This window comes from Neoarius graeffei, chromosome 13 (assembly GCF_027579695.1).
Source record: "Neoarius graeffei isolate fNeoGra1 chromosome 13, fNeoGra1.pri, whole genome shotgun sequence".
Taxonomy (NCBI): Eukaryota; Metazoa; Chordata; class Actinopteri; order Siluriformes; family Ariidae; genus Neoarius; species Neoarius graeffei.
This window is the reverse complement of record NC_083581.1, coordinates 79,059,776-79,084,228: the sequence shown is the minus strand read 5'-3', so window position 1 is coordinate 79,084,228 and position 24,453 is coordinate 79,059,776. Positions and strand designations below refer to the sequence as shown.

Genomic DNA, 24,453 nt, shown 5'->3' with positions numbered 1-24,453 from the left:
AACTTGACTTGATCTTGTCCATGAGCTGCTGGAACATAGCGGGCAGCCCAAATAACCCAAAAGGGAGTGTGACAAATTAGTGTCATCCAACGTTGTGGAAAAGGTCATTTTCTCTCAGGATAAAGGAGTCAAGGGGATCTGCCAATATCCCTTCGTTATATCCAGTGTCAAATAAAAGCGAGCAGTGCCTAATTGATTGAGCAACTCTTCAATGCGAGGCATTGGATAGGCATCAAATTTAGACACCGTGTTGACTTTTATATAGTCCACACAGAACCAGACTGACCCGTCGGTCTTGGGAACCAGGACCACTGGGCTGCCCCAGTCACTGTAGGACTCCTCAATTATGCCCATTTCGAGCATGGCCTTGAGTTCATCCCGAACCACCTTTTTTTTGTGTTCGGGCAAGTGGTAAGGGTGGCTACACACCACCACCCTGGAGGCATCTCAGTTTGGTGTTCTATCAGGTGGGCGTGACCAGGAAGGGGCGAGAACATGTCAGAAAATTTCTTTTGCAACTTGGCCACTTGCATGAGTTCTGCCAGTGAGAGGTGGTCTCCACAAGGGACCGGAGTGGTTTGAGATGTTACTTTTTTACCTTCGGCCCCAGCTCCGCCTTCTCTGGGACTACCAATGACAACGCCATGAGGACCCCCTCATTCCAACATTTTAGATTAGATTAGATTAGATTAGATTCACTTTATTCATCCCACATCGGGGAAATTCACGTGTTACAGTAGCAAGAAAATGTCAAACAGATAACAAATAAAACTGAAATAAAAATTAGACAAATGAAGGATTAAATACAGAGGGCTATTTGCATTATCTAAAAGTACAGAAAAATTGCCTTATTGAGAGGCTCGGAAAAATTGCACATTACAGGTAGACTCTGTATATATACACACATATATACATAAATAATATTTATATCTCATCTCATTATCTCTAGCCACTTTATCCTGTTCTACAGGGTCGCAGGCAAGCTGGAGCCTATCCCAGCTGACTACGGGCGAAAGGCGGGGTTCACCCTGGACAAGTCGCCAGGTCATCACCGGGCTGACACATAGACACAGACAACCATTCACACTCACATTCACACCTACGGTCAATTTACAGTCACCACTTAACCTAACCTGCATGTCTTTGGACTGTGGGGGAAACCGGAGCACCCGGAGGAAACCCACGTGGACACGGGGAGAACATGCAAACTCCGCACAGAAAGGCCCTCGCCGGCCCCGGGGCTCGAACCCGGACCTTCTTGCTATGAGGCGACAGCGCTAACCACTACACCACCGTGCCGCCCATAAATATAAGTATGCAAAAAAAATAGTTTAGGGCCTATATTATTGCACATAATAATTGCATCGATGAGAGATGGCAGAGGTAGTAGTGGTGAAGTAGTGCAAATTAAACAACAAACAGGTTATTGGTGCTACATTACAAGTTGTGGATGTTATACAGTCTGACAGCAGTAGGTATGAATGACCTGCGGTATCTCTCCTTCTTACACCGTGGGTGTAGCAGTCTACTACTAAAAGAGCTGCTTAAAGCCCCCACAACCTCATGTAGGGGGTGAGAGGGGTTATCCATGATTGAGGTCAGCTTGGCTAACATCCTCCTCTCACCCACCACCTCAATGGAGTCCAGAGGACAGGTTGAGGTGGTAAATTTGCAATGCCCCACCCCTATCCATTTGCCTCACATCATAGTCAACGTCCCCGACTCACCGTGTGACCTCAAAGGGCCCTTGCAACTTGGCGATTAATTTGGCGCTTGATGTGGGCAATAATACAAGCACTTTGTCTCCCAGTGTGAACTCTCTAAGGCATGTGAGCCTGTCATACAGCCGGATTTGACATTCTTGTGCCTGCCGTTAATTCTCCTGGGTTAAGTGCTTGAGTGTGTGGAGTTTTGCACACAGGTCGAGAATGGAAGAGGGGCACCGCTTCTGGATATCGCATTGCATAGTCCACCAGAAGTAAAATAAAGTGATATCCCCATGCTGACCTATCTAATGGTCCGACAAGATCCATACCAATTCTCTCAAAAGGGGTCTTGATTAGAGGAAGAGGGCACAAAGGCACTTTTGGCGTGGCCACGGGATTTACTAATTGGCATTCACGGCTCGCTGCACACCACCAATGGACATCCCCAAGAATCCCTGGCCAAAAGAACTGGGCCATTATTCAGGCTAGTGTTTTATCCTGCCCTCAGTGTCTGGTCATAGGATTAAAGTGAGCCGCATGGAATACGAGTTCCCTACGGCTCTTTGGGATCAACAACTGGGTTATTTGTTCACCAGTTTGAGTGTCCTGCGTCACTCGGTACAATCTGTCCTTAATAATAACAAAATATGGGAAGACCGGTGTTGCACTTGGCTGGAGAGTTTGGCCATTGATTACTCTCACTTGGTCAAACACATGCCGCAGAGTCTCATCTCGCAACTGCTCTAACAGGAAACCCTCAAGGAAATCCCCAAGAGAGGGAGGAGCGGCAAGTTATGCCTCACTCCTCGTATCACCCTGACACAGTGCTGACGCTGATGGCTCTGTGACAGCTTCCCCAGTCAATGCCACACCAGGATCTTCCCATGACATATTTATGCAGGACCCACCTCTTACTATGTGTTCCATCAATTCTATAAACGCTGGCCAATCAGTCCCCAAAATTAGCGAGTGGGAGAGACGAGGATTAACCGCTGCCTTAATTCTATGCGTTTGGCCCCGGAATAGAATATTGACAGACACTCGAGAGTAATTATGAACACACCATGCACACACAACACCTTCACCACTTGTGCTCTCCCCAATGCTTCGCCTTGCACCAGGCTTTGGTGAATTGAGGTCTGATTACAACCGGAATCCACCAAAGTGTGACATGTATCTCCTTGAACACTTGCTGGTATGCAATACATTCTGGCCCAATCGGGGGCAGTTTCTGGCATGTCGGGGATCCAGATCACAGCTCCCACCTCCCTTGTGGAGCTTTGACTCTGGAGATGCTCCAACTCCCCGCTGTACCAGCACACCGGCCCAGGCTTTCCCTCTGCACCGGCATAATGGGTGTCACTTACCTGAGGAGGAGATGACACAGACACAGAAGAGGGAGATGGGAGGACATCACGGGTGCGATGGGCTGGCTGGGGAGGAGCTGGCCGCCACCTCCGCGGTGGGGGAGCGGGGTGGGGAAAAGAAAGAGAGGAGGAAAAAGGAGAGAGAAAGAAGAAGCAAGGAGAGGCGCCTTGTCTGCCTGCCATCAGAACCACCTCCAGATGTTCCTCTGCCAATTCGATGGCTCATTCTAGTGACACCGGGCAATGACACTGGACCCATTCTGCCATTCCTTCCAGAAGTTGAGAGATGAACTGTTCCAGTGCCACCAGATTGATCCTGTTGGTGTCGCGGTCTTCCACCCTCAGCCACCGCCGGCAGGCGTCCCGGAGTTGCTGGCCAAATGCGAACAGCCGGCCGACCTCCTTCAACGCCAGCATCCAGAAGCACTGGCGATGTTCTGGGGAGCGGCCGACATGCTGCAGGATGGCTTTCTTCAAGTTGGCATACATCAGTCGGCTGTCAGCAGGGAGCTGCTGCACTGCAAGCTGCACCTCGCCAGTCAGGAGTGGGAGGAGGTGCACTGTGCACTACTCAAGCGGCCACCCCCACATTTCGGCTGCTTGTTCAAGGAGGGTGAGGAATCATCCTGCAGTACCATCTTCATGAGGGTGCCTGCTGTGGTGACAGTCAAAGCCCTTGCCAATGCAAGCAGATGCCAGAATGCCTGGCAATCTTCCTGCTGAGCCAGCGTCAAGACTTCAAAGTGTTGCTCTTGCTCCGTCCGGAGGGTGATCAGTGCTTGATGCTGGTTCTGCTGGGCGGTAGCGAGGGCATGGATGAGCTCTTTAAATGGGGAGGACTCCATGTGGTGGTTCCCTTCTGTACTCCCAGGTTTTGGCACCACTGTAACAGATCCCTGATGTGGGTGGAGCACAGAAGCACGACAGGCAGTAGTTAATTTCACACACACTCTTTATTTGCCATATTTTTCTTTGCTTTTCAGCTTTAATCACTTGCTGCTGACACACAGTCACACATGTTCTGGTTGGGAGAGACCTCTTCTCTGCTCTCCCCCTCCTTTTATGCTCCACCATCCCTGCAACAAACACACACACACACAAACACACACACAAACCCACACATTAATTGACATCAAGTGTAATGACTTAGCCACTCACGTTCTCCGACCCACCCCCCATTCACAAACTGATGCTTGGCCACACCCCCACTGCCAGAATCACAAAGAAGGAGAAATCAGTGTTAATTATAAAATCTGCATAAATAAGCATTGAATGTCATTCACATCTACCATTCTCTATCAAAATAAAAAAGTAATAAAAGATTATTTCTAATCCCCTCTTTGTGCTCTGTAAGCCTTTGTATTTCTCAGTAGGGCCGACTAGTGTTTATATGAAAGAATATAAATTATTATTTTGATTAATATTCACAGCTTTCAAGGCGAACCTCGAAAAAACTGCCTGATCCACATCCAATAAACAATTCACATTAACTCAACTGAAATCGACACTCGCGTTTCTGACTTCTAGTTTTTTTAAATCTCATTCCAACCACTAAGATCTCAATATTTTTCATCAAAACAACTTCAGTTATATTCTCAATAGTTATTTATTTACAGGAATCAGTTTGATTTGTAAAAATAAGTAGGTAAAGCTATGAAAACTCACTTCAAAGTCTCCCGCGAATCAGAACATCAAAACTAGCAGAGGGAAAATTTTGCTGAATCCTTCATCAGAAACAGTGAGAGCGAGAGAACATCCCTATAAAAGTGATCTGATTGATATTGAGGAGTAATCCAGTGGGAAACCGATCAGGAGAGAGAGAGAGAGAGAGAGAGAGCCTGACCGCTTTCCTGTGACTCAAAAAGAAAATCACCGGCAGTTTCCCGACGTCCCGCGAGCAGAGTTTTTACTCTGTTGTACCGACTTCAACCTGCCGTTACTCCCAAAGTACTGAACAGATCTTAACCAGATACATTTCTTTGGAAAGCAGAGATTATAAGATTTTTAATGATCGTATTCACAAAAGAAAATATTCAAGAGTTAAGTAATGACAGATTTGGAAACTTAGATGAGCGTCTGCATGGACAATTTTCACACCACAGCCAGCGAGTGTCTGATACGCCTACTGAAGGGTTTTAGTTCTTGGTTGAGTCACTTCTGTTTTTCCTTTGGCCCATATCTTCATGTTTTCCTTTCCTCTTTCCTTATAAGATTATAAAAGACAAACTTATCTCAGTTTTAAAGCAAGTGTAACATAAAACTATTACACTTTCACCTCCAAAACGGTGCATTTTTGTAGGACAGACCCTCACACACTAAATTGTATTTTCCTCCATTAGGTAATGATGGTTTGCAAAGTCCTTAATCTGTTTAAAATCCCGTTAACCTCTCTGACTCACACAAAGCCGTGTGTGTGTGTTGTTATAGTAGCATCTTATTTATTTAAGAAGCAATTACCAAAAGGCCCCGAGGCCTGACGAATACTAAAACCCTTTATGATAGTTTGTGTTATAAAGTTCTGTTTATTTAAATTGTGTGTGTATGTATTATTGAACACACGCTGTGAGGTGTAAATCACCCCACAGTGTGTTTATGGTTATATGGCGGCCTACAATTTATTTCTGTGTTTCAGGATCACCAAAGCATTTTGTTTGCGGTTATACTCATTTTATTGCCATCAGCACTGATTATTATGATGATTGAAAGTTAATATTGAGCACAGGTGTGTTACAGCTGCACAAACAATGCTAGAAGAGCACACACACACGCACACTTTCTTTTTGAAGTCTGGACTAAAGTGTATGTGGGTTTGTGTGTGTGTGCAGGCATGTCTGGCATTGTTTGTGCAGCTGCAATGCAACTGAAAAGTAGAAAGGACATGTTCATCATCATAGGAATCATCATTTTTTTGCTTGGTTTGATCCCATTTTTCTTCCAAATTAGTTATAGCTAGTTTCCAGCCACTAGCTAGCTCTCCAAGCTGGAAGATGTCTAAAATACGGGGAAAATAAGTATTGAACGAGTCAACATTTTTCTCAGTAAATATATTTCTGATGGGGCTATTGACATGAAATTTTCACCAGATGTTGGTAACAACCCAAGTAATTCATACATACAAAGAAATCAAAACATATATGTGCATAAACTAAGTGTAATAAAGTGGAATGACTTAGGGAATAAGTATTGAAAACATGAAGGAAAGGAGGTGCAAAAAGGCATAGAAAGCCAAGAAACCAGCTGAAATTTTTTAGTATTTAGAAAGCAATCCTGCCCCCATCAGGGCAAATTAATATCAGCTGGTTTAGTCCAAACTGATGGCCTATAAAAAGGTTTCTCATTACCAAGGTGTCACACAAGAAGCATCTCAGGAAAAGCAAAGAGCTCTCTCAAGACCTTTGCAACCTTATTGTTGCACAACATACTGATGGCATTGGTTACAGATGTATTTCTAAACTTCTGAATGTTCCAGTGAGCACCACTGGGGCCATTACCTGGAAGTGGAAAGAACATCATTTCACCATAAACTGGCCATGACCAGGTGCTCCTTGCGAAATTTCTGACAGAGGAGTCAAAAGAATAATCAGAAGAGTTGTCCAAGAGCCAAGGACCATTCACGGAGAGCTTTAGAAAGACCTGGAATTAGCAGGTACAGTTGTTTCAGAGAACACAATAAGTAAGGTACTCAACCGCCATGGCCTCTATGCACACTCACTGCGCAAGACTCCATTGCTGAAGAAAAAGCATGTTGAAGCTTGTTTAAATTTTGCTGCACAACATTTGGACAAGCCTATGAAATACTGGGAGAATATAGTCTGGTCAGATGAGATCAAAATTGAACTCTTTGGATGTCATAGCACACACCGTGTTTGGAGGAGAAATAGCACTGCACATCACCCCAAAAACACCATACCACCAGTGACATTTGGAGGTGAGAACATCATGGTGTTGGGCTGTTTTTCAGCATATGGTACTGGCAGACTTCATATAATTGAAGGAAGGATGAATGGAGAAATACCGAGACATTCTCGATAAGAACCTGCTGTCATCTACCAGGATGTTGAAGATAAAATGAGGGTGGACATTTCAGCAAGACAGTGATCCCAAACACACAGCCAAGGAAACTCTCAACTGGTTTCAGAGAAAGAAAATAAAGTTGCTAGAACGGCCCAGTCAATCACTCGACTTGAATCCAATTGAAAAGGGTCTTCTACTAAGTATTAAATAAATTTCAGTAAGCATGTTCAGTACTTATTCCCTGTGTCATTCCACTTTATTATACTTAATTTATGGACATGTATGTTTTGATTTCTTTGTATATGTGAATTACTTGGGTTGTTACTGACAGCTGGTGAAAATTTCATATCAGTAGCCCCATCAGAATTATATTTACTGAGAAAAATGTTGACACATTCAATACTTATTTTCCCTGCTGTATGTTACCCTGGACACAGTATACTTTTTAAATTTAATTCTCACCTTTTATACTAGCCTGGCAAGCCAGACTAAACGTGAATATTTAGTCTGGCCTCGATCCGTAGACATTTCCGAAGGGGGTAGGAGGAACAAACCGCTGTCTTTCAAACTGTCTCTGTGCGTATAGGCCAACGCTCTGACCAATCAGCGCAGCAGTGACTGTTACGTAGTCAGAGCGACAGAAAGCAGTGGGGGAGACCTTGAAATAAATAATTTTTCAAAATGCGTATTAACTAATAAACAGGTTCTAGATATTAAGAAGTTTGGAGATAATGACCACAAGTTTGGAGTCTGTACCACATACACTCATTTTTTTTCCAAGTGTTTTCAAGGGTTTGCTTAAACTGTTTTTGAGAGTTTTTATTTAGTGGTGTTTGGTGAAATAATTTCCCTTAAATTTAAAATAACAGGAAAATAAGAAACAATCAAAAAGTAATGTTTCAAAGCTGTTTATTAATTCTTCGTACTGCACAAACTAGCCCCATCCTTTTGGCTACCAGCAGAGCCAGCTGGTAGATCAGACTTTTGCCATAGCCGGTCGGCAAAACAGCGAAAACGTCCTTCTTGAAAAGGAATGAGCGGAGAGCCTCTTCCTGCTCATGTTTCAACGAAAACTCCAAGTCTAATTCTTCTAAAACTGATTCCAAAGCGGAGTCAAACGCGCGCTGTTCACTAGCCGTAGCCATCTTTCCTGTTGTGCTTTCTCCAGCGTCGCGCAGCTTTGTCGTCACTCCTGCAAAAGCCCGCCCAAAGAATCCAAACAAAAACCTTGCGTTGTGATTGGCGGGCACGATTTGATGCCTGGGGTGTTTTTGTTTATATGGTGCGAGGCTAGACCCACTCGCTAGGCAAAAATATTTTTGGCCGCTAGGCGGGTGGGTCTAGTTTACTAGGCTACTTTTATACCATTTTTTTCTTTCTTTGGAAAAAGGAGTGTGGAATAACAAAGGTGTTTGGATTAATAGAAGTGTTTGGATTAATAGAAGTGTGTAGAGTAACAAATGTGTAGATTGATAGAAATGTGTGGAGTAACAGACGTGTTTAGATTAATAGAAGTACACTGAGTAACAGACATGTGGGTTAATAGACGTGTGTGGAGTCACAGACATGAATTGAGCACTTGCATGTGACGTCACAGCCGATCCAGATTGTGACAGACGCCATCGTGTCGGTCAAACGCCATATTCCGCCTTCTACTTCTACTTCTGGTTCTACTTCTGCTTTTACTTCTACCTTTTCTTCTGGAAAACCCTACTATATACAATTCTACTACAATGGCTGCGGCTACAAGCTCTCCCTACCTGTGCACGTTTTTTATGTTTTTTGTGTGTATTTTTGCGTGTTGTTCATCTGTACCGGACTTCAATATCCACTACAACCGTATGGACTTACTGGACATTGGTTTCCAGCAGAAAATGACGGTTTGTAGTGATTTCCATCGCATGCACAACATTCCGGACGAGGAAAAAAAAAAACATTCCGGACGAGATAGCGAGACCAGCGGGGTCTCCGTGGATTGTTATCGGAAGCAAAGCGAAGGAGGCGGCGCCGGGAGCAAAAGCGAGGCTGCAGGCAGAGCTGGCCTGTTGACTAAGCTCAGAAAACAGCCACTCAAATCTCCACTGCCAAGCCTCTACCTCTCCAACGCCAGGTAAACAAGACGGACGATTTGGAATTACCTTATTCTATTCTATAATCAGCTGGTCAGTGCTATACTCAATACTTAAGTGACTTACCCATCCAGTGAGGATTCTTGTTTACAAGATGCCACATCTGAGTCGCTGACAAATCATGAATTTCTGTAAAGATAACTGTCCAGAGATTTATAAGCACGCAGTGCTTCACCACTGAACAGCGAGGGAAAGTCAATGAGGTAATATACACATCCGGGTATTCCGCTGGCAGTTCAAAATCCGGTCGTGAAAACTCCGTCCGGTAAGCCATAAGGGTCACAAATCTGTAGATCGTTTATTTTAGACATATATCTAGTTATCTGTTCATTAGAAAAATGAGCCGTGTAGTCCGTCGGTTGAAATTGATCCATTCTGTACATGAGTGCAGCAGTATTCAGCGGTGTTTTTGACCGACAAGATGGCGGTTGTGTACTTTCCGGTCACGTGACTGTAAGATCTCTATAGAGTAGCAGAAGTACGTGGATGAACAGAAGTGTGTGGAGAAACTGACATGAATTAAATGAAGAAGAATCAGCTACATAAGCCAGTCACATCCAATTTTTTTAATAGTAAGCACTTTATCATGTGGGACTTGAATTCTTTTCTAGTATGAATGTATGAAACTCGTACTGCTCATAATTTTTAAACACCTTCTAAAAAGTACATATTATCAAAGTGAAATTGTGCAAACTATCAGGCAACCAGAAATGGCCAAAACATTTCCAAGAATGTGTCATATTTATCTCAGTTGTCAGGAATGCAGGCGACAGATGGATGTAAAAACACCAGAGAGTTTATTGAGGCAAGGCTGCCAGACAAATCCAAATCAATAAGCAAAGGCAGAGTCATTATCTTGATTTGGCCCTTTCCACTTGGCCATTGGATTGGGGATGGTAGCCAGAAGTTAGGCTCGCTGAAGCCCCCATTTTGTCCATGAACTTGGTCCAGACCCGTGACATGAACCGGGGGCCCCAATTGCTAACTATGTCTTTGGAGATGCCAAAGTAACAGAAGACATGGGAGAAGATTAACTCTGTTGTTTCTGGTACTGTGAGAAGACAGGGTAGAAGGATGAGCTGCAACGATTTAGAGAAGCAGTCAAAAATAACCATGATTACTGCATTGCTTTGAGACTTGGGAAGATCAGTGATGAAATCAATAGCAATGTGGGACCAGGGATGTTGTGGTGTGGGTAATGGCATGAATGGGGGAAGCCATGGCCTAATGATTAGAGAAGCAACTTTGGGACCAAAAGGTTGCAGGTTTGATTCCCTGGACCAGCAGGAATGGCTGAAGTGCTCTTGAGTAAGGCACCTAACCCCCAACTGTTCCCCAGGCTGTTCTGGGTATGTTGTATGTCACTCTGGATAAGAGCATTATAAGAACTGGATAAGAGCATCGCTCTGCATAAGAGTGTCTGCTAAATGCATGTAATGTAATGAACTTGCCTACTGGAAGTGCCCGGGGCACTTTAGCCTGTGCACACACTGAACAGGAGGAGATGTACTGCTTAATGTCTAAGTATGTTTGGCCACCTACTACTACTACTACTACCACCACTGTAATCCAAATAATCTCTGATGATTGGGGTCCCACTCCTCCCTTGCATGGCACTTCAAATATCTGGCCACTGTGTGGCTCGTGAAATTTAGTTCAGACAGCACTTTGGCTCTGGTGGATCCGCATGTGCCAGATTGCTCCGTCAGCCACTATATCACACCAGTTCTATCCAAACCCGAAAGCTTTGAGTTCTTCCTTGACACAGTCCTTCCACCTCTTTTTTTGGGCATCCTCTTGATCTTGTTCCCTTTGCATAAGAAACTGTTTAGGCATTCGAATATCCTCCATCCTACAAACATGACTGAGCTAGTGGAGCCTGTTGCTCCTGACAATCGTCTCGATAGTAATAGACTTGGTCTGCCTGAGCACCTCTGTGTTCATAATATGTTGTTACCATTTGATATTAAGCAAACATCACAAAGAACACTGGTAGAATACTTCTAGCAGGTGTAGCTCTTTAGCCAGTGTAGGCCAGGTTTCACTCCCGTAGAGTAATGTTGGTAGCACAATGGTGTTGTACACTGTCAGCTTGGTTGAAATAGGCAGACCATCCCTATTCCAACATCTTAAGTTGAGGGAGCAAAAAGTGAAGGCAACACAGCTGATCCTCTTCCTTATTTCTGGCATAAGCTCACCATCATGTGTAAGTTCTCCTCCAAGGTATGTGAAGCTGCATGCTCTTTTAAGTTGGAAATCATTGAGCAGGGTCAAAGCAGGATCTGAACATTAAATGTGCATGACCTCAGTTTTGGGCTTGCTGATATTTAGTCCCCATGCAGTACAAGAGATGTTCAGTGCTATTACTGCACTTTGAAGGGAGTCCTGGGTGGTGGTGCACAATGTCACATTGTCAACATATAGGAAGTCACTAAGCCTTGATGTTATTCGAGGCTTAGATTTGAGGTGGTATAGATTGAAGAGGTTGCCATCCATGTTGTGGTGTATGTCAACCCCAAAGCCTGCCACAGACTTGTGGGCATGATGGAGAACATATTAGAAGAACAGGATGAATAGGGTTGGTGCCAGGACACAGCCCTGCCTCAGACCAGTAGATATCTCAAATGGTTTGGTTTGTTCACCACTAATGGAGGCTCAGACATGCATGCAATTGTGAAAGCTTCAAATGATGCTTACAACTTTGGGTGGGATGCCAGCCTTAAGTAGGATATTCCACACAGTATTGTTGTCCCACACAGTAATATTCCACACAGTATTGTTGTCCCACACAGTAATATTCCACACAGTATTGTTATTTCACACAGTAATATTCCACACAGTATTGTTATTTCACACAGTAATATTCCACACAGTAATGTTTGTTTGGACACTAGTACTTGGTTTTCAGCAGCTGATATGTACGTTGGCTGCCTGGGTGTCCAATTGCAGGAGTAGTGTGTGCCCAAGTGATCAGCTCTCCTAGGAGTTATGGCGGGACATAGGTGAGGTTGATGGGGCAGTTATCAGGATTGTGAAAAGGTCAGGTCTGAGCAAGTTCTCTGTACATCTCCCAGGTTAGGGTGGTGATAAAGCAGGCTGGAGGCATAATGGGTTCTGGATCCTGGGCTGGAGCTGTGGATGGGTAGATACAGGATGGAGAATCAGCTTTAGTGTTTTTGGAGCCAGGCCTGTCAGCTATGGTGAACTGAAAATGTGTGAAGAACAGGGCCCAGTGGGCTTGATGAGGGTTTAGCATTTTTCCAGACTTGAGGTACTCCAGATTCTTGTGGTCAGTGTACAGTGGTGCTTGAAAGTTTGTGAACCCTTTAGAATTTTCTATATTTCTGCATAAATATGACCTAAAACATCATCAGATTTTCACACAAGTCCTAAAAGTAGATAAAGAGAACCCAGTTAAACAAATGAGACAAAATATTATACTTGGTCATTTATTTATTGAGGAAAATGATCCAATATTACATATCTGTGAGTGGCAAAAGTATGTGAACCTTTGCTTTCAGTATCTGGTGTGACCCCCTTGTGCAGCAATAACTGCAACTAAACATTTCCAGTAACTGTTGATCAGTCCTGCACACCGGCTTGGAGGAATTTTAGTCCATTCCTCCATACAGAACAGCTTCAACTCTGGGATGTTGGTGGGTTTCCTCACATGAACTGCTTGCTTCAGGTCCTTCCACAACATTTCCATTGGATTAAGGTCAGGACTTTGACTTGGCCATTCCAAAACATTCACTTTATTCTTCTTTAACCATTCTTTGGTAGAACGACTTGTGTGCTTAGGGTCGTTGTCTTGCTGCATGACCCACCTTCTCTTGAGATTCAGTTCATGGACAGACGTCCTGACATTTTCCTTTAGAATTCGCTGGTATAATTCAGAATTCATTGTTCCATTAATGATGGCAAGCCGTCCTGGCCCAGATGCAGCAAAACAGGCCCAAACCATGATACTACCACCACCATGTTTCACAGATGGGATAAGGTTCTTATGCTGGAATGCACTGTTTTCCTTTTTCCAAACATAATGCTTCTCATTTAAATCACAAAGTTCTATTTTGGTCTCATCTGTCCACAAAACATTTTTCCAATAGCCTTCTGGCTTGTCCACGTGATCTTTAGCAAACTGCAGATGAGCAGCAATGTTCTTTTGGAGAGCAGTGGCTTTCTCCTTGCAACCCTGCCATACACACCATTGTTGTTCAGTGTTCTCCTGATGGTGGACTCATGAACATTAAAATTAGCCAATGTGAGAAAGGCCTTCAGTGGCTTAGAAGTTACCCTGGGGTCCTTTGTGACCTCGCCGACTATTACACACCTTGCTCTTGCAGTGATCTTTGGGGAGGGTAACAATGGTCTTGAATTTCCTCTATTTGTACACAATCTGTCTGACTGTGGATTGGTGGAGTCCAAACTCTTTAGAGATGGTTTTGTAACCTTTTCCAGCCTGATGAGCATCAACAACGCTTTTTCTGAGGTCCTCAGAAATCTCCTTTGTTCGTGCCATGATACACTTCCACAAACATGTGTTGTGAAGATCAGACTTTGATAGATCCCTGTTCTTTAAATAAAACAGGGTGCCCACTCACACCCAGAGGTGGAAAAACTGGATTGACAAAGTAAAAGTCCTGCTTAGGTTTTCCTTCTGCCTGTGCTCTCAACACAGGTGATTTCACCAATTAGCTCATCAACCTGGCTTAGGGGATGTGGTAATTAGGATCAGCTGGTTCATTGAATTGGCTGGAGCAAAAATGTGGCAGGGTTTTTACTTTCTGCACCCGGGTTTTTCCACCTCTGCTCACACCTGATTGTCATCCCACTAATTGAAAATACCTGACTCTAATTTCATCTTCAAATTAACTGCTAATTCTAGAGGTTCACTTACTTTTGCCACTCCCAGATATGTATTATTGGATCATTTTCCTCAATAAATAAATGACCAAGTATAATGTTTTTGTCTCATTTGTTTAACTGGGTTCTCTTTATCTACTTTTAGGACTTGTGTGAAAATCTGATGATGTTTTAAGTCATATTTATGCAGAAATATAGAAAATTCTAAAGGGTTCACAAACTTTCAAGCACCACTGTAGATGGTACAAGGGTAGGATGCTCCTTCCAGCCAGTGTTGCCACCAGCACCAATTTTATGGCCAATAGCTCCCGGTTACCAATATCATAATTCTGTTCAGTGGGGGTGAGTTTCTTGGAGAACATGACCACAGAGTGTAACTTGGGCTCCTCACTGAAACATTGTAATAATAGAGCTCTGACTCCAGACTCAGGGGTCAGGGATCAGGGTTTTTGAGGATGGGATCAGACATGAAGGCTGTCTTGAGTTGTGTGAAGGCTTTTTCTGCCTCAAGGTTCCACTGGAGGTGCTTAGAACCTTTCTTGAGCAGGGCAGTGGGTGGGGCAGCGATTGAGCTGAAACCCCTGATGAATTGCCAGGAAAAATAGGTGAATCCCAGAATCTGTTGGAGCTCTTTGACAGTGGTGGGAGTCAGCCACATGGTAACTGTAGCAACTTTCTTATGATCCATCATTACTCCTTCTGTGTGTCATGATGAACCCTTCTCCAATGGACTCACCATTGATGGCCCTGATGCTTATGGGCTGTTGGAGAGTTTCCATGAGCACTTGGAGTTTCTGTGTGGTCTCACTGTCCATGACATTTCTCATGGCTCCAGAATCTATCAGGGTGGAGAGAACATGGACAGATTCTGAGAGCCGCTTTCAGGTGGTTGGCTAGTCGTCTAGGTAGCACTTTCTTGACATGCTTTTCATGGATTTCTTGGTCAGAAGGATAGATGAGAATATCATCAGTATATGTAATCACAAACTTGCCGAGCAGGTCCATCAGTACATCATTTATGAGGCACTGGAAGATGCTTGGTGCGCAAGATAGCCCATATGTCAAGATGCTCTAGTTGTAGTCGCCAGAGGTGGTGCTAAACACTCTTCCACTCATCACCCTCTAAGATGTGCACCAAATTGTACATGCTATGAAGGTCCAGTTTCGTAAATACCTTGGCTGGACAGCATTGTTCCAGGGCTGAGGGAACTAAAGGCAAGGGGTAGGGGTGTTACACAGTGATTTGATTAAGCCCTCTGTAGTCAATGCATGGACTAAGACCCCCCTACTTTCTTATCCATGAAGAAGAATCCAGCAGATGCAGGCAATGTAGAGGGGCAGATATACCCCTGTTGCAGAGCCTCCTGGTCATAGTCCTCCATAACCTTTTGCTCAGAGATGACAAGTGGGTAGATTCAGCAGCAGGGAAGCATGGTGCCAGGAAGGAGGTCTATGGCAGTCATAGGGATGATGAGGAGGGAGCCCATGTTACCCTTACTGAAGATCTCCATGTGGACCTGGTAACATTCAGGGATGTGAGCAGTGGTGGTGACTTCAGGGTTCTCCACTGTGGTGGATGCAACTGTGAGCTTAGGGAGACAGAGACAATTTTGTATACAAGACATGGGCCACTGCAGAATCTCTCTGTCCTGCCAGAAAATCTGAGGATCGTGTTGTTGTAACCACAAGAATCCCAAAATGATGGCCTGGTTCTTGGTTTTGGTGGTCAGAAATTAGACTGTCTCAAAGTGCAAGGCACTGTCTTGTAGTGTGAGGGGGTTGGTGGGTGTTGTGATGAACCACTCACCCATGGGCCCACCATCAATGGCCCTGATGCTTAAGGGCTGGTGGAGTGTTTGCATGGGCACTTGGAGTCTCCACGCAGTCTCACTGTCCATGAAGTTTCCCGTGGCTCCAGAATCTATCAGGGTGGAGAGAACAAGGACTGATTTTGAGAGCCTCATCTGCACATCAAGCTTAAATGACTTAAATGAGAAATAATTAGATGGACTCACTGACAGCCAGCTCACAGTGTTTGGAGCTCTCTCAGCCATGGTAGAAGCCCTTGATCCTCTTGAACAAGAAGGGCAGCATGAAACACAATGTGTGGAGTCCCCATAATAGAAGCAAGGCCCCTCTCTTTGCCTTTGCTTGCATTCAGAGTGAGCCATTCTGGTGCAGGAGATGCTCTGGGACCTCTGTGACAGGTGGGTGAGACATGGGGTTTTGCAGTGCTGGTCGATTTCTGAGCAAATTGTTGAGTCAGTTGGACATGTCAATAAAGGAGTCTAAGGAGGCTTGTTCATCCCAACAGTTCAGTGAGAACTTTAGGGTTGAGACCTTGATGAAATGCCACCTTGTGAGCCATCTCATTCCATCCACTTCCAGCTGCGAGAGTGCAAAATTCCAGTGCATACTCCATAACTTGTCTCTTCCCCTGCTTGACTGCAAGCAAGTATTCACCAACCTCCACTCCTGGGCTGTGGTTGGATACTTGGTGAAATAGTTCAACAAAGTGCTTGTAGGAGGTTGTCGGCTTGCTACCCTTCTTCCACATGGCAGTCGCCCACTTGAGTGCTTTTCCGGTGAGAAAATTGATAAACTGGGCTGTTTTCTGCTGGTCAGTGGTCCCTGTTTGGGCAGTGAAAATCAGAGAACATTGGAGCAGAAATCCCTTGCACTCACATACTTCTCCTGAGAACTTTTCAGGATGGGGATAAGCATGCTTAAGCTTATAACCAGCGCAAGGTGCACTAGAAGTGCCTACAAAACAGCGGTGGTAAGTTGGGTAATGTGGGCATCCATTTCACCTTGATGTTGCTGTTGTTCTCCTAGGAGATGCCACTGTGCAGACAAGGAAGCATGCCTGCTCTCCTCTGTTACATCCATGATAATGGTAACCTGTCAGGAATGCAAGCGACAGACAGATGTAAAAACAGCAGCAAGTTTATTGAGGCAAGGCTGTCAGACAAATCCAAATCGATAATGGAAGACAGAGTCAACAAACAGGCAATGGTCAGGCGAGGAACAAACAGGATATCAGAAGTAGAGACAAAGAGCAAAAACCAAAATACAAACTAGGTCAATAACCAGAATATCAGCATGAACAATAAAGGCTTGGTAAAGTCAGGCAAGGGAACACGGAGCATTTACTTCACAAAAATAATGTGAACTGAGTCCTTTTATAACAAACAGTAATGAGGTTGTGATCAGGAATAGGTGTGTGTGATAATCAGTACTCTGGAGACTGAGAGCGGTGAGGTGCAGGATGGTTGTTGTAGCCCGTGGGGGTCATATTTGAAGGCTGCTGCGAACTCTGGGAAGTAGAGTCTTGAGTACGAGCAGGTGCAGACATGACATCAGTCTCTCACTTACTATTATGTGCAATTACACCTCACCTCAGGACTTCCTTTATTTAAACTCTTTTAAATAAGTCACATGTGTGTAATATACGTTTGGGAGCTGTGTGTGTGGACAAGATGGAATTATGTCAGATCAGAGCTTGTGTGTGTGTGGTGGCAAAGAAAGAGTGAAAGTTTGTTTTATCACACCATGTTGTAATATCACTGCTGCTACTGGTTTATAATGGCTTTATGCCAGATGTTAGGAGTTCTTCTATACGATTTAATCTTATTTTTTTCCTTTTTCATTTATTTCTGATGTTTTATCAGATCATTTATAAATAATTTTGTATATTTTTCATTTTGCCATAGCACCATTTTTTTCTACATGAATGAAGAATGTGCCGACATTAGAAGGTTATTTTTAAAGTAGCACATGTGAGCAGGAGTGCTGAAAGATGGTAAACTCATTGATGTGAAGCGCAGCGGCATTTAGCCAAACAACAACTCGACTGTCCTGAGAACATCGTTGAATGTCAAGGTCGTAAAGATACAGCGATCTGGAAAATGTGCCGGTGTAACTCTCAAGGTCCTTTCCTCCCACGCTACTTCTGCTGTGATGTATGAGTACTATTTGATCAACCTACTGCAAACATGATCATGTAGCATGTACTGATTAGCATTAAAAAGTGGTTTTAGGAAATTTAGCCAAAGAGTTTTAACCCAGGAACTTAACTCAGCTAGTCCAGTAACTTGCACCTCAAAACTTTAGCCCAGGAAATTCAGAACAGGAACTATAAATCTATTTGGCATGGCCACTCTGACTTCCATCAGAGTTTCTAGGGACAATCACAGTAGTGGTTTCCTGTTGCCTTCTACTGGATTATTAGAGGTTTTCTCCTCTCAATCATTCACACCGATGGGCAATTTAGAGTAGCCAGTTAATCTAACTGCATGTCTTTGGACTGTGGAAAGTCCAAAGACCTGGAGGAAACCCATGTGAAAACAAACAAATTCCACACAGAAAGGCACCAGTTGGCCACTGGACTTGAAGCCAGAACCTTTTTGCCATGAGGCAACAGTGCTAAGCACTACACCACCATGCCATACTCAAAAACTACAGCTGAGGAATTTTTGCCAAGGAACTTAACCCCAGAACTTTCACCCAGGACCTTCAGTTGAGGAACTCTAGCCCATGTAATTTGCACCTCTGAACTTTAGCCCAGGAAATTTAAATCAGAGACTGTAGCTAAAAATGTTCAGCCAAGAAACTGAATCTCAAGGACTTTAGCTTAGGAACTTTTGATTAGAAACTACAGCTGAGGAATTTCAGTGAAGGCAATTAAACTCAAGAACTTTATGCCAGGACCTTTATTTGAGGAACTTTAACCCAGTAATTTACACCTTAGCCTTTTAGCCAAGGAACTATCAGGTGATACAATTGAAAAATATCAACTATGTAACTTTAATCCAGGAACTTTAGATCAGGAACTATTCCTGAGGAATTTTAGCAAAGGAACGTAAGCCCCAGAATTTTAAACCAGAAATGTTAGATAAGGAACTATAGCTGAGAATTTTCAGTCAAGGAACTTAAGCCCAAGAACTTTTGGCCAGGACCCTTAGTTGAGCAGGGACCCAATCCTCATCTGGGTGATAACAAATAGCAGATACTACTAGTTTATCTCAGATCCTGGTTTCAGTCATAAAAACCTGCCATCCTTTCTGCCCAAGGAAGACGTTTGGTAGCATAACAGTCCCATAAGCTGTTCCATTACTATTATGCTCTTCAGTGTTCCATTAACGTACAGTTGATGTGAAAATATCAGGTGTAATAATCATAGCAGATGCTAGTACTGATGCATCATGGCAGCTCTTTTCCAGATCATGTAGAACAGTTCATATTACCAGGACATTACACTGTTATTTTTGAGGGTCACTGGTCATTAAGTTACTATGGGACTCTCGAGGAAGAAGAACTATAATTACATTTCCACACACATACTGATGCTTTAACATGCTGGTATTGTGTGCTTCCAGCCATGTTTATATCAGAATGTTAAATTCGTCCATAAAATATCTGAGAATTCTCAATGTCAAGGATCTACAGGAGAGTTCTAAGGTCCTTAGGGTGACTGTAGGAACTTCAGTGTGGTCTGTGGATCCTCAAATTGGCTCCAGGATCCTCAGTGCAGTTCTCGGACACTTGGTGCTGTTTTAGGATCCTCAGTGCAGTTCTAGGATCCTCAGTGTAGCTCTAGGATCCCCAGCATAGTTTCTGGATCCTCAATGTTGTTCTAGGATCCCCCGTGCAGTTCTAAGACATTCAGTGTAGTTTTATGATCCTCAGTGCAGTTCTAGGATCCTCACTGCTGAGTGCTGGGATCTTTGGTGCAGTTTAAGAAATTTTATGCAGTTCTAGGCTCCTCAGTGTAGTTCTAGGATCCCCAGTGTGGTTTCTGGATCCTCAATGCAGTTCTAGGACACTCAGTGTAGTTTTATCATCCTCAATACAGTTCTAGGATCCTTGGTGCAGTTCTAGGATCCTCGGTATAGTTCTAGAATCCCCAGTGTGGTTTCTGGATCCTCAGTGCAATTCTAGGATCTTCTGTGCAGTTCTCAGACACTCATTGTCATCCTTGGAACCTCGATGCAGTTCTATGCCTCTCAGTGCAGTTCTAGAGTCATCAAAGCAGCTCTAGGACCATCCATGCCGTTCTAGGATTCTTAGTGCAGTGCTAGGATTTTCAGTGGGGTCCTTGGATCCTCAGGACTGCTAGGTTGAGGTTTTGGATCCTCCATGCAGTTCTAGGTTCCTCAGTGCAGGTCTTGGAATTTTAGTGTGATCTCAGGGTTTTCAGTGCAGTTCTACCGGTAGGTTCCTGTTTGCAATTATAAGATTCCCAAGATGGTTCTAGAGTATTCAGTGTGGTTCGAAGATTGCTTTTGCAGTTTTAGGATCCTCAGAGTGACTCTAGAATCCTTACAATGGTTTTAGGATCCCTAGGATGGCACTCAGGGTGGTTCTAAGATCCTCAGAGGAGTTACAGAATCCTCGATGTGGTTTTAGGATAACTAGGATCCTCTGTGTGGTTCTGCAATCCACACTGTGGTGTTAGGATTCCTAGGATGGTTCTCCGAAAAGGTACTCTGTCTTGATACAGCGGAGGTGCGGAGGACTCTGAGGAGAGTCAACACATGAAAGGCCCCGGGCCCCGATAACATTCCTGGTCGGGTGCTCAGGGAATGTACAGACCAGCTGGCTCATGTTCTAATGGACATCTTCAACACCTCACTGGATCAAGCCAAAGTCCCATCATGTTTCAAGACTGCCACCATCATCCCAGTGCCAAAAAAAAAACTCATATCACATCACTCAATGACTACCGGCCTGTCGCACTCACTCCCATTATGATGAAGTGCTTTGAGAGGCTGGTAAAGGAGTATATCACCTCCAGGCTCCCTCCCACATTTGACCCCTTCCAGTTTGCCTACCAGCCAAAATGCTCCACTGAAGACGCCATTTCCTCCGCTCTTCACCTGAGCCTTGCACACCTGGAGGAGAACACTACTCATGTGTGGATGCTGTTCCTGGACTTCAGTTCAGTGTTCAATACCATCATTCCACAGCATCTGGTGAACAAACTGGGTCCCCTGGGCTTCAGCACCCCCCTACACAACTGGCTGCTGGACTTCCTCACTGAAAGACCACAGTCAGTGCAGGTCAGACAGAACACCTTTAGTGTAATCACCCTCAGTACAGGCTCCCCTCAGGGCTGTGTCCTGAGTCCTCTGCTGTTCACTCTGATGACACACAACTGTGTCCCCAGGGCTACTAGCAACCACATTGTGAAGTCTGCGGATGACACAACAGTGGTGGGCCTCATCAGGGACAATAATGACCTGGCCTATAGAGAGGAGGTGGAGCAGCTGGTGGGCTGGTGCAGGGAAAACAACCTGATCCTAAACGTGGACAAAACTAAAGAGATCATTGTTGGCTTCAGGAAAAAACAACCCAGCCATGCTCCACTTCTCCTCAACAACACGGCCATGGAGGTGATCAGTAGCACCAAGTTCCTGGGAGTGCACATCACAGACAACTTCACCTGGTCTGTGAATACCACGTCACTGGTCAAGAAGGCACAGAAATGTCTGCACTTCCTGTGTAGAATGAGGAGAGCCTACCTGCCCTCACCCATCCTCACTACATTCTACAGAAGCACCATAGAGAGCATTCTGACCAGCTGCATCTCTGTGTGGTATGGAGACTGCAGTGCCTCTGACTGGAAGACTGTGAGGAGAGCGGTAAGGACAACGGAGAAACTCATTGGGACTTCTCTTCCCTCCATTCAGGACATCGCACCAAGGTGTTGCATGTCTCGAGCCAGAAACATCATCAGTGACCCCTCACACCTTCACTATAGACTGTTCTCCCCTCTGGCCTCTGGAAAGAGGTTCCACAGCATTCGGTGCAGGACCACCAGGTTCTGTAACAGCTTTTTCCCTCAGGTCACCAGACTGCTGAACTCCAAACCCAAACTCTAAACTTCTATTTATACTTGAACATTCCTAATTCCACAGGTCACTTTATAATATTGCACTTTATAATATTTTTGCTGCTGCAATAATTTACTTTAATACACTTCATATTTAATTCTGTGCTGAGCCAAATTGCAAAGAAATTTTGTTCGGTGTACACGTATTGCACATTGAATAAGTCTAAGTCAAATGGTTCCTGGATCCTCAGTGTGGGTCTACGATTTGATTTCATTGGTTACCTGACTGAGCAAATCAGGATCTACTCAGAGATAACCAAATATTTGTGTAGATATTGTAGTGTTGATTACAGAGGATTTTAGCAGTTTTATAATGAGAAAACCAAAAAGCTAACATTCCCATAACCTTCTCATGGTGCTGAGCTCATTTCTGTCAGTTGTCACAATCAGAAATGTCTCACTGTGTTTATTTTTTCAGATTAAGAGGTTAAGATATTTCAGTAACACTGATGTCATGCCGAGTGAGGCTGATTACACATCAGGGACAATTGAATCACAGCACTAATTCTAAACTCTGTCCACCATCCTCCATCTGCTTTCAGAGTTAGACGACTCGATGATCTTAGCAGCCGACTGTCCAGGAAATCTTCAATTGGTCTCATCTGCTTTTCCACTGAACTGTGTGAGAAAAGATTATTCTAATGATTCTATACAAAATCATCCAAACACAAAAACATGGAATTGCTTACATTTATTATGATTGATTGACTTTGCATTATCATTTTATATCATTTTTATTGGATAAAAGATAAAATATAACCTACTATTGTTGTTACTGTTTTACAAATAATAACAATGTTTAGTTTCTCTTGTTTTTGAATGAACCATGTGAGAAACTTCATTTTTCCCATTTTTTTTCCTAAAATAACAAGCAACAAGATTTCCTACAGATTTCAGTGATTAGTCGACGGCAGTCATACGCATTCTTATATTTACTCCAGTAAATGGAATTAAATTGTATTATTATTTTATATTTACACCATTCTTAAATAAAATATGTGATGTAACAACCATTACATAATAAATTGATTATATAGAAAGTGTGGTGGACACTTTTGCATAATTGCCTGGGAAAAGTACATCAGCGTATTAGGGAGGGCCATTGCAGGTTAAAAAGATGGAGCTGGGGTAATATTCTGGGGTGAAAAACTCAGAAATTCAAAGATTAAAAAGTCAGAAATTCTAAAATTAAGAGGTCACAAATATGCAAAGAGGTGAGTTGTTGTTTTTTTTCCCCCACAAAATTATGACTTTATTATCTTGGAGAATATTCAAAATAAATATAAGACTTTTATATATACAGTTCTGTGCAAAACAATGAGGCACATGTAAATAAATGCTGTCAACCAAAAACAGCTTAAAAATAATGAAATGGAATTTTCAACATTTAAAAAAATACTATAAACAGTAATCAGTGAGCCATAATAAATGAAACAAAATCAGTATTTGGTGTGAGACAACCCTTTGCTTTAAAAAAAAAATCTCCGTCTCAGGTCCGGTGAGTGCAGTTTTATGTGGAAATGATCTGTAGGTTTTCCTGAGCATCTTACAGAACCAGCCACAGTTCTTCTGGACACTTTGACTGTCACACTCACTTCTTCATTTTACACCAAAACCCAGCAGCCTTCATTATGCTTTCTTTTTTCATCTGAAAAGTGCTCTCTTATGGAATATGCTGATCAGATACAAACTTTTTTTTCAGCAAATGTAAAAATCGAATGTTTGGACTCTAAAATGTTTTTATACTGATGCGATAATGTAGAAGTCTCATCTCATCTCATCTCATCTCATTATCTCTAGCCGCTTTATCCTGTTCTACAGGGTCGCAGGCGAGCTGGAGCCTATCCCAGCTGACTACAGGCGAAAGGCGGGGTACACCCTGGACAAGTCGCCAGGTTAATGTAGAAGTCATAAAATAGAAATCTATAACAAAGTTTGTATGAAAAAATAGGGTACCTTAGACTTTTGCGCAGTAGTGTGTGTGTGTGTGTGTGTGTGTGTGTGTGTGTGTGTGTGTGTGTGTGTGTGTGTGAAAACTAGAGATGTTTTCTGAATGAAAATATATTTCTTTTTAACATGTATCTCAAGCTTTCATTTTAAATTCATCCAAAAGCAAAGATGAATGCATTCAAAGATATTTTATTTCAACTCCAGTTCTGGAGCAAGACAGACATTTTGACAGCCATTATCTGTGTACAAGCTGAATTGCCCAGACTGAAGTCTGTTTTGTGATGGCACGTAGCTTTCCAACAACATGATCAAATCCTGATGTTCAATGTGTGAGAAAGTGACGCTTACGTACCTCACAAAATTTTTATCTTTTGGCAGAGTTTTCTCCTCTCCATTTATTAAACATGACACAGCATGACCTTGGCAGGAATTTAGCCATGTCATGATTAAAAAGTAAATTCATGCATTTCCAAGTCATTTTGATGTATAATATATCTATGGCCAAAATCTGATTTTTCGTCCTCCGG

At 43.4% G+C, this 24,453-nt stretch overlaps 1 protein-coding gene across 2 annotated transcripts in view; it reads left to right on the top strand.

The window, feature by feature from the left end:
• The window catches only part of ngfa (nerve growth factor a (beta polypeptide)), a 93,436-nt gene that overhangs the window by 22,991 nt on the left and 45,992 nt on the right, over window positions 1-24,453 (top strand). Inside the window, exon 2 of one of the 2 annotated variants that reach the window (XM_060937043.1) lies at window positions 22,519-22,596. The exons of the other annotated variant lie outside the window; for it this stretch is intronic. The gene's annotated coding sequence lies outside the window, so the exon portion shown is untranslated. The remainder of the gene's footprint in view (window positions 1-22,518; window positions 22,597-24,453) is intronic. 2 annotated transcript variants of the gene reach the window in all.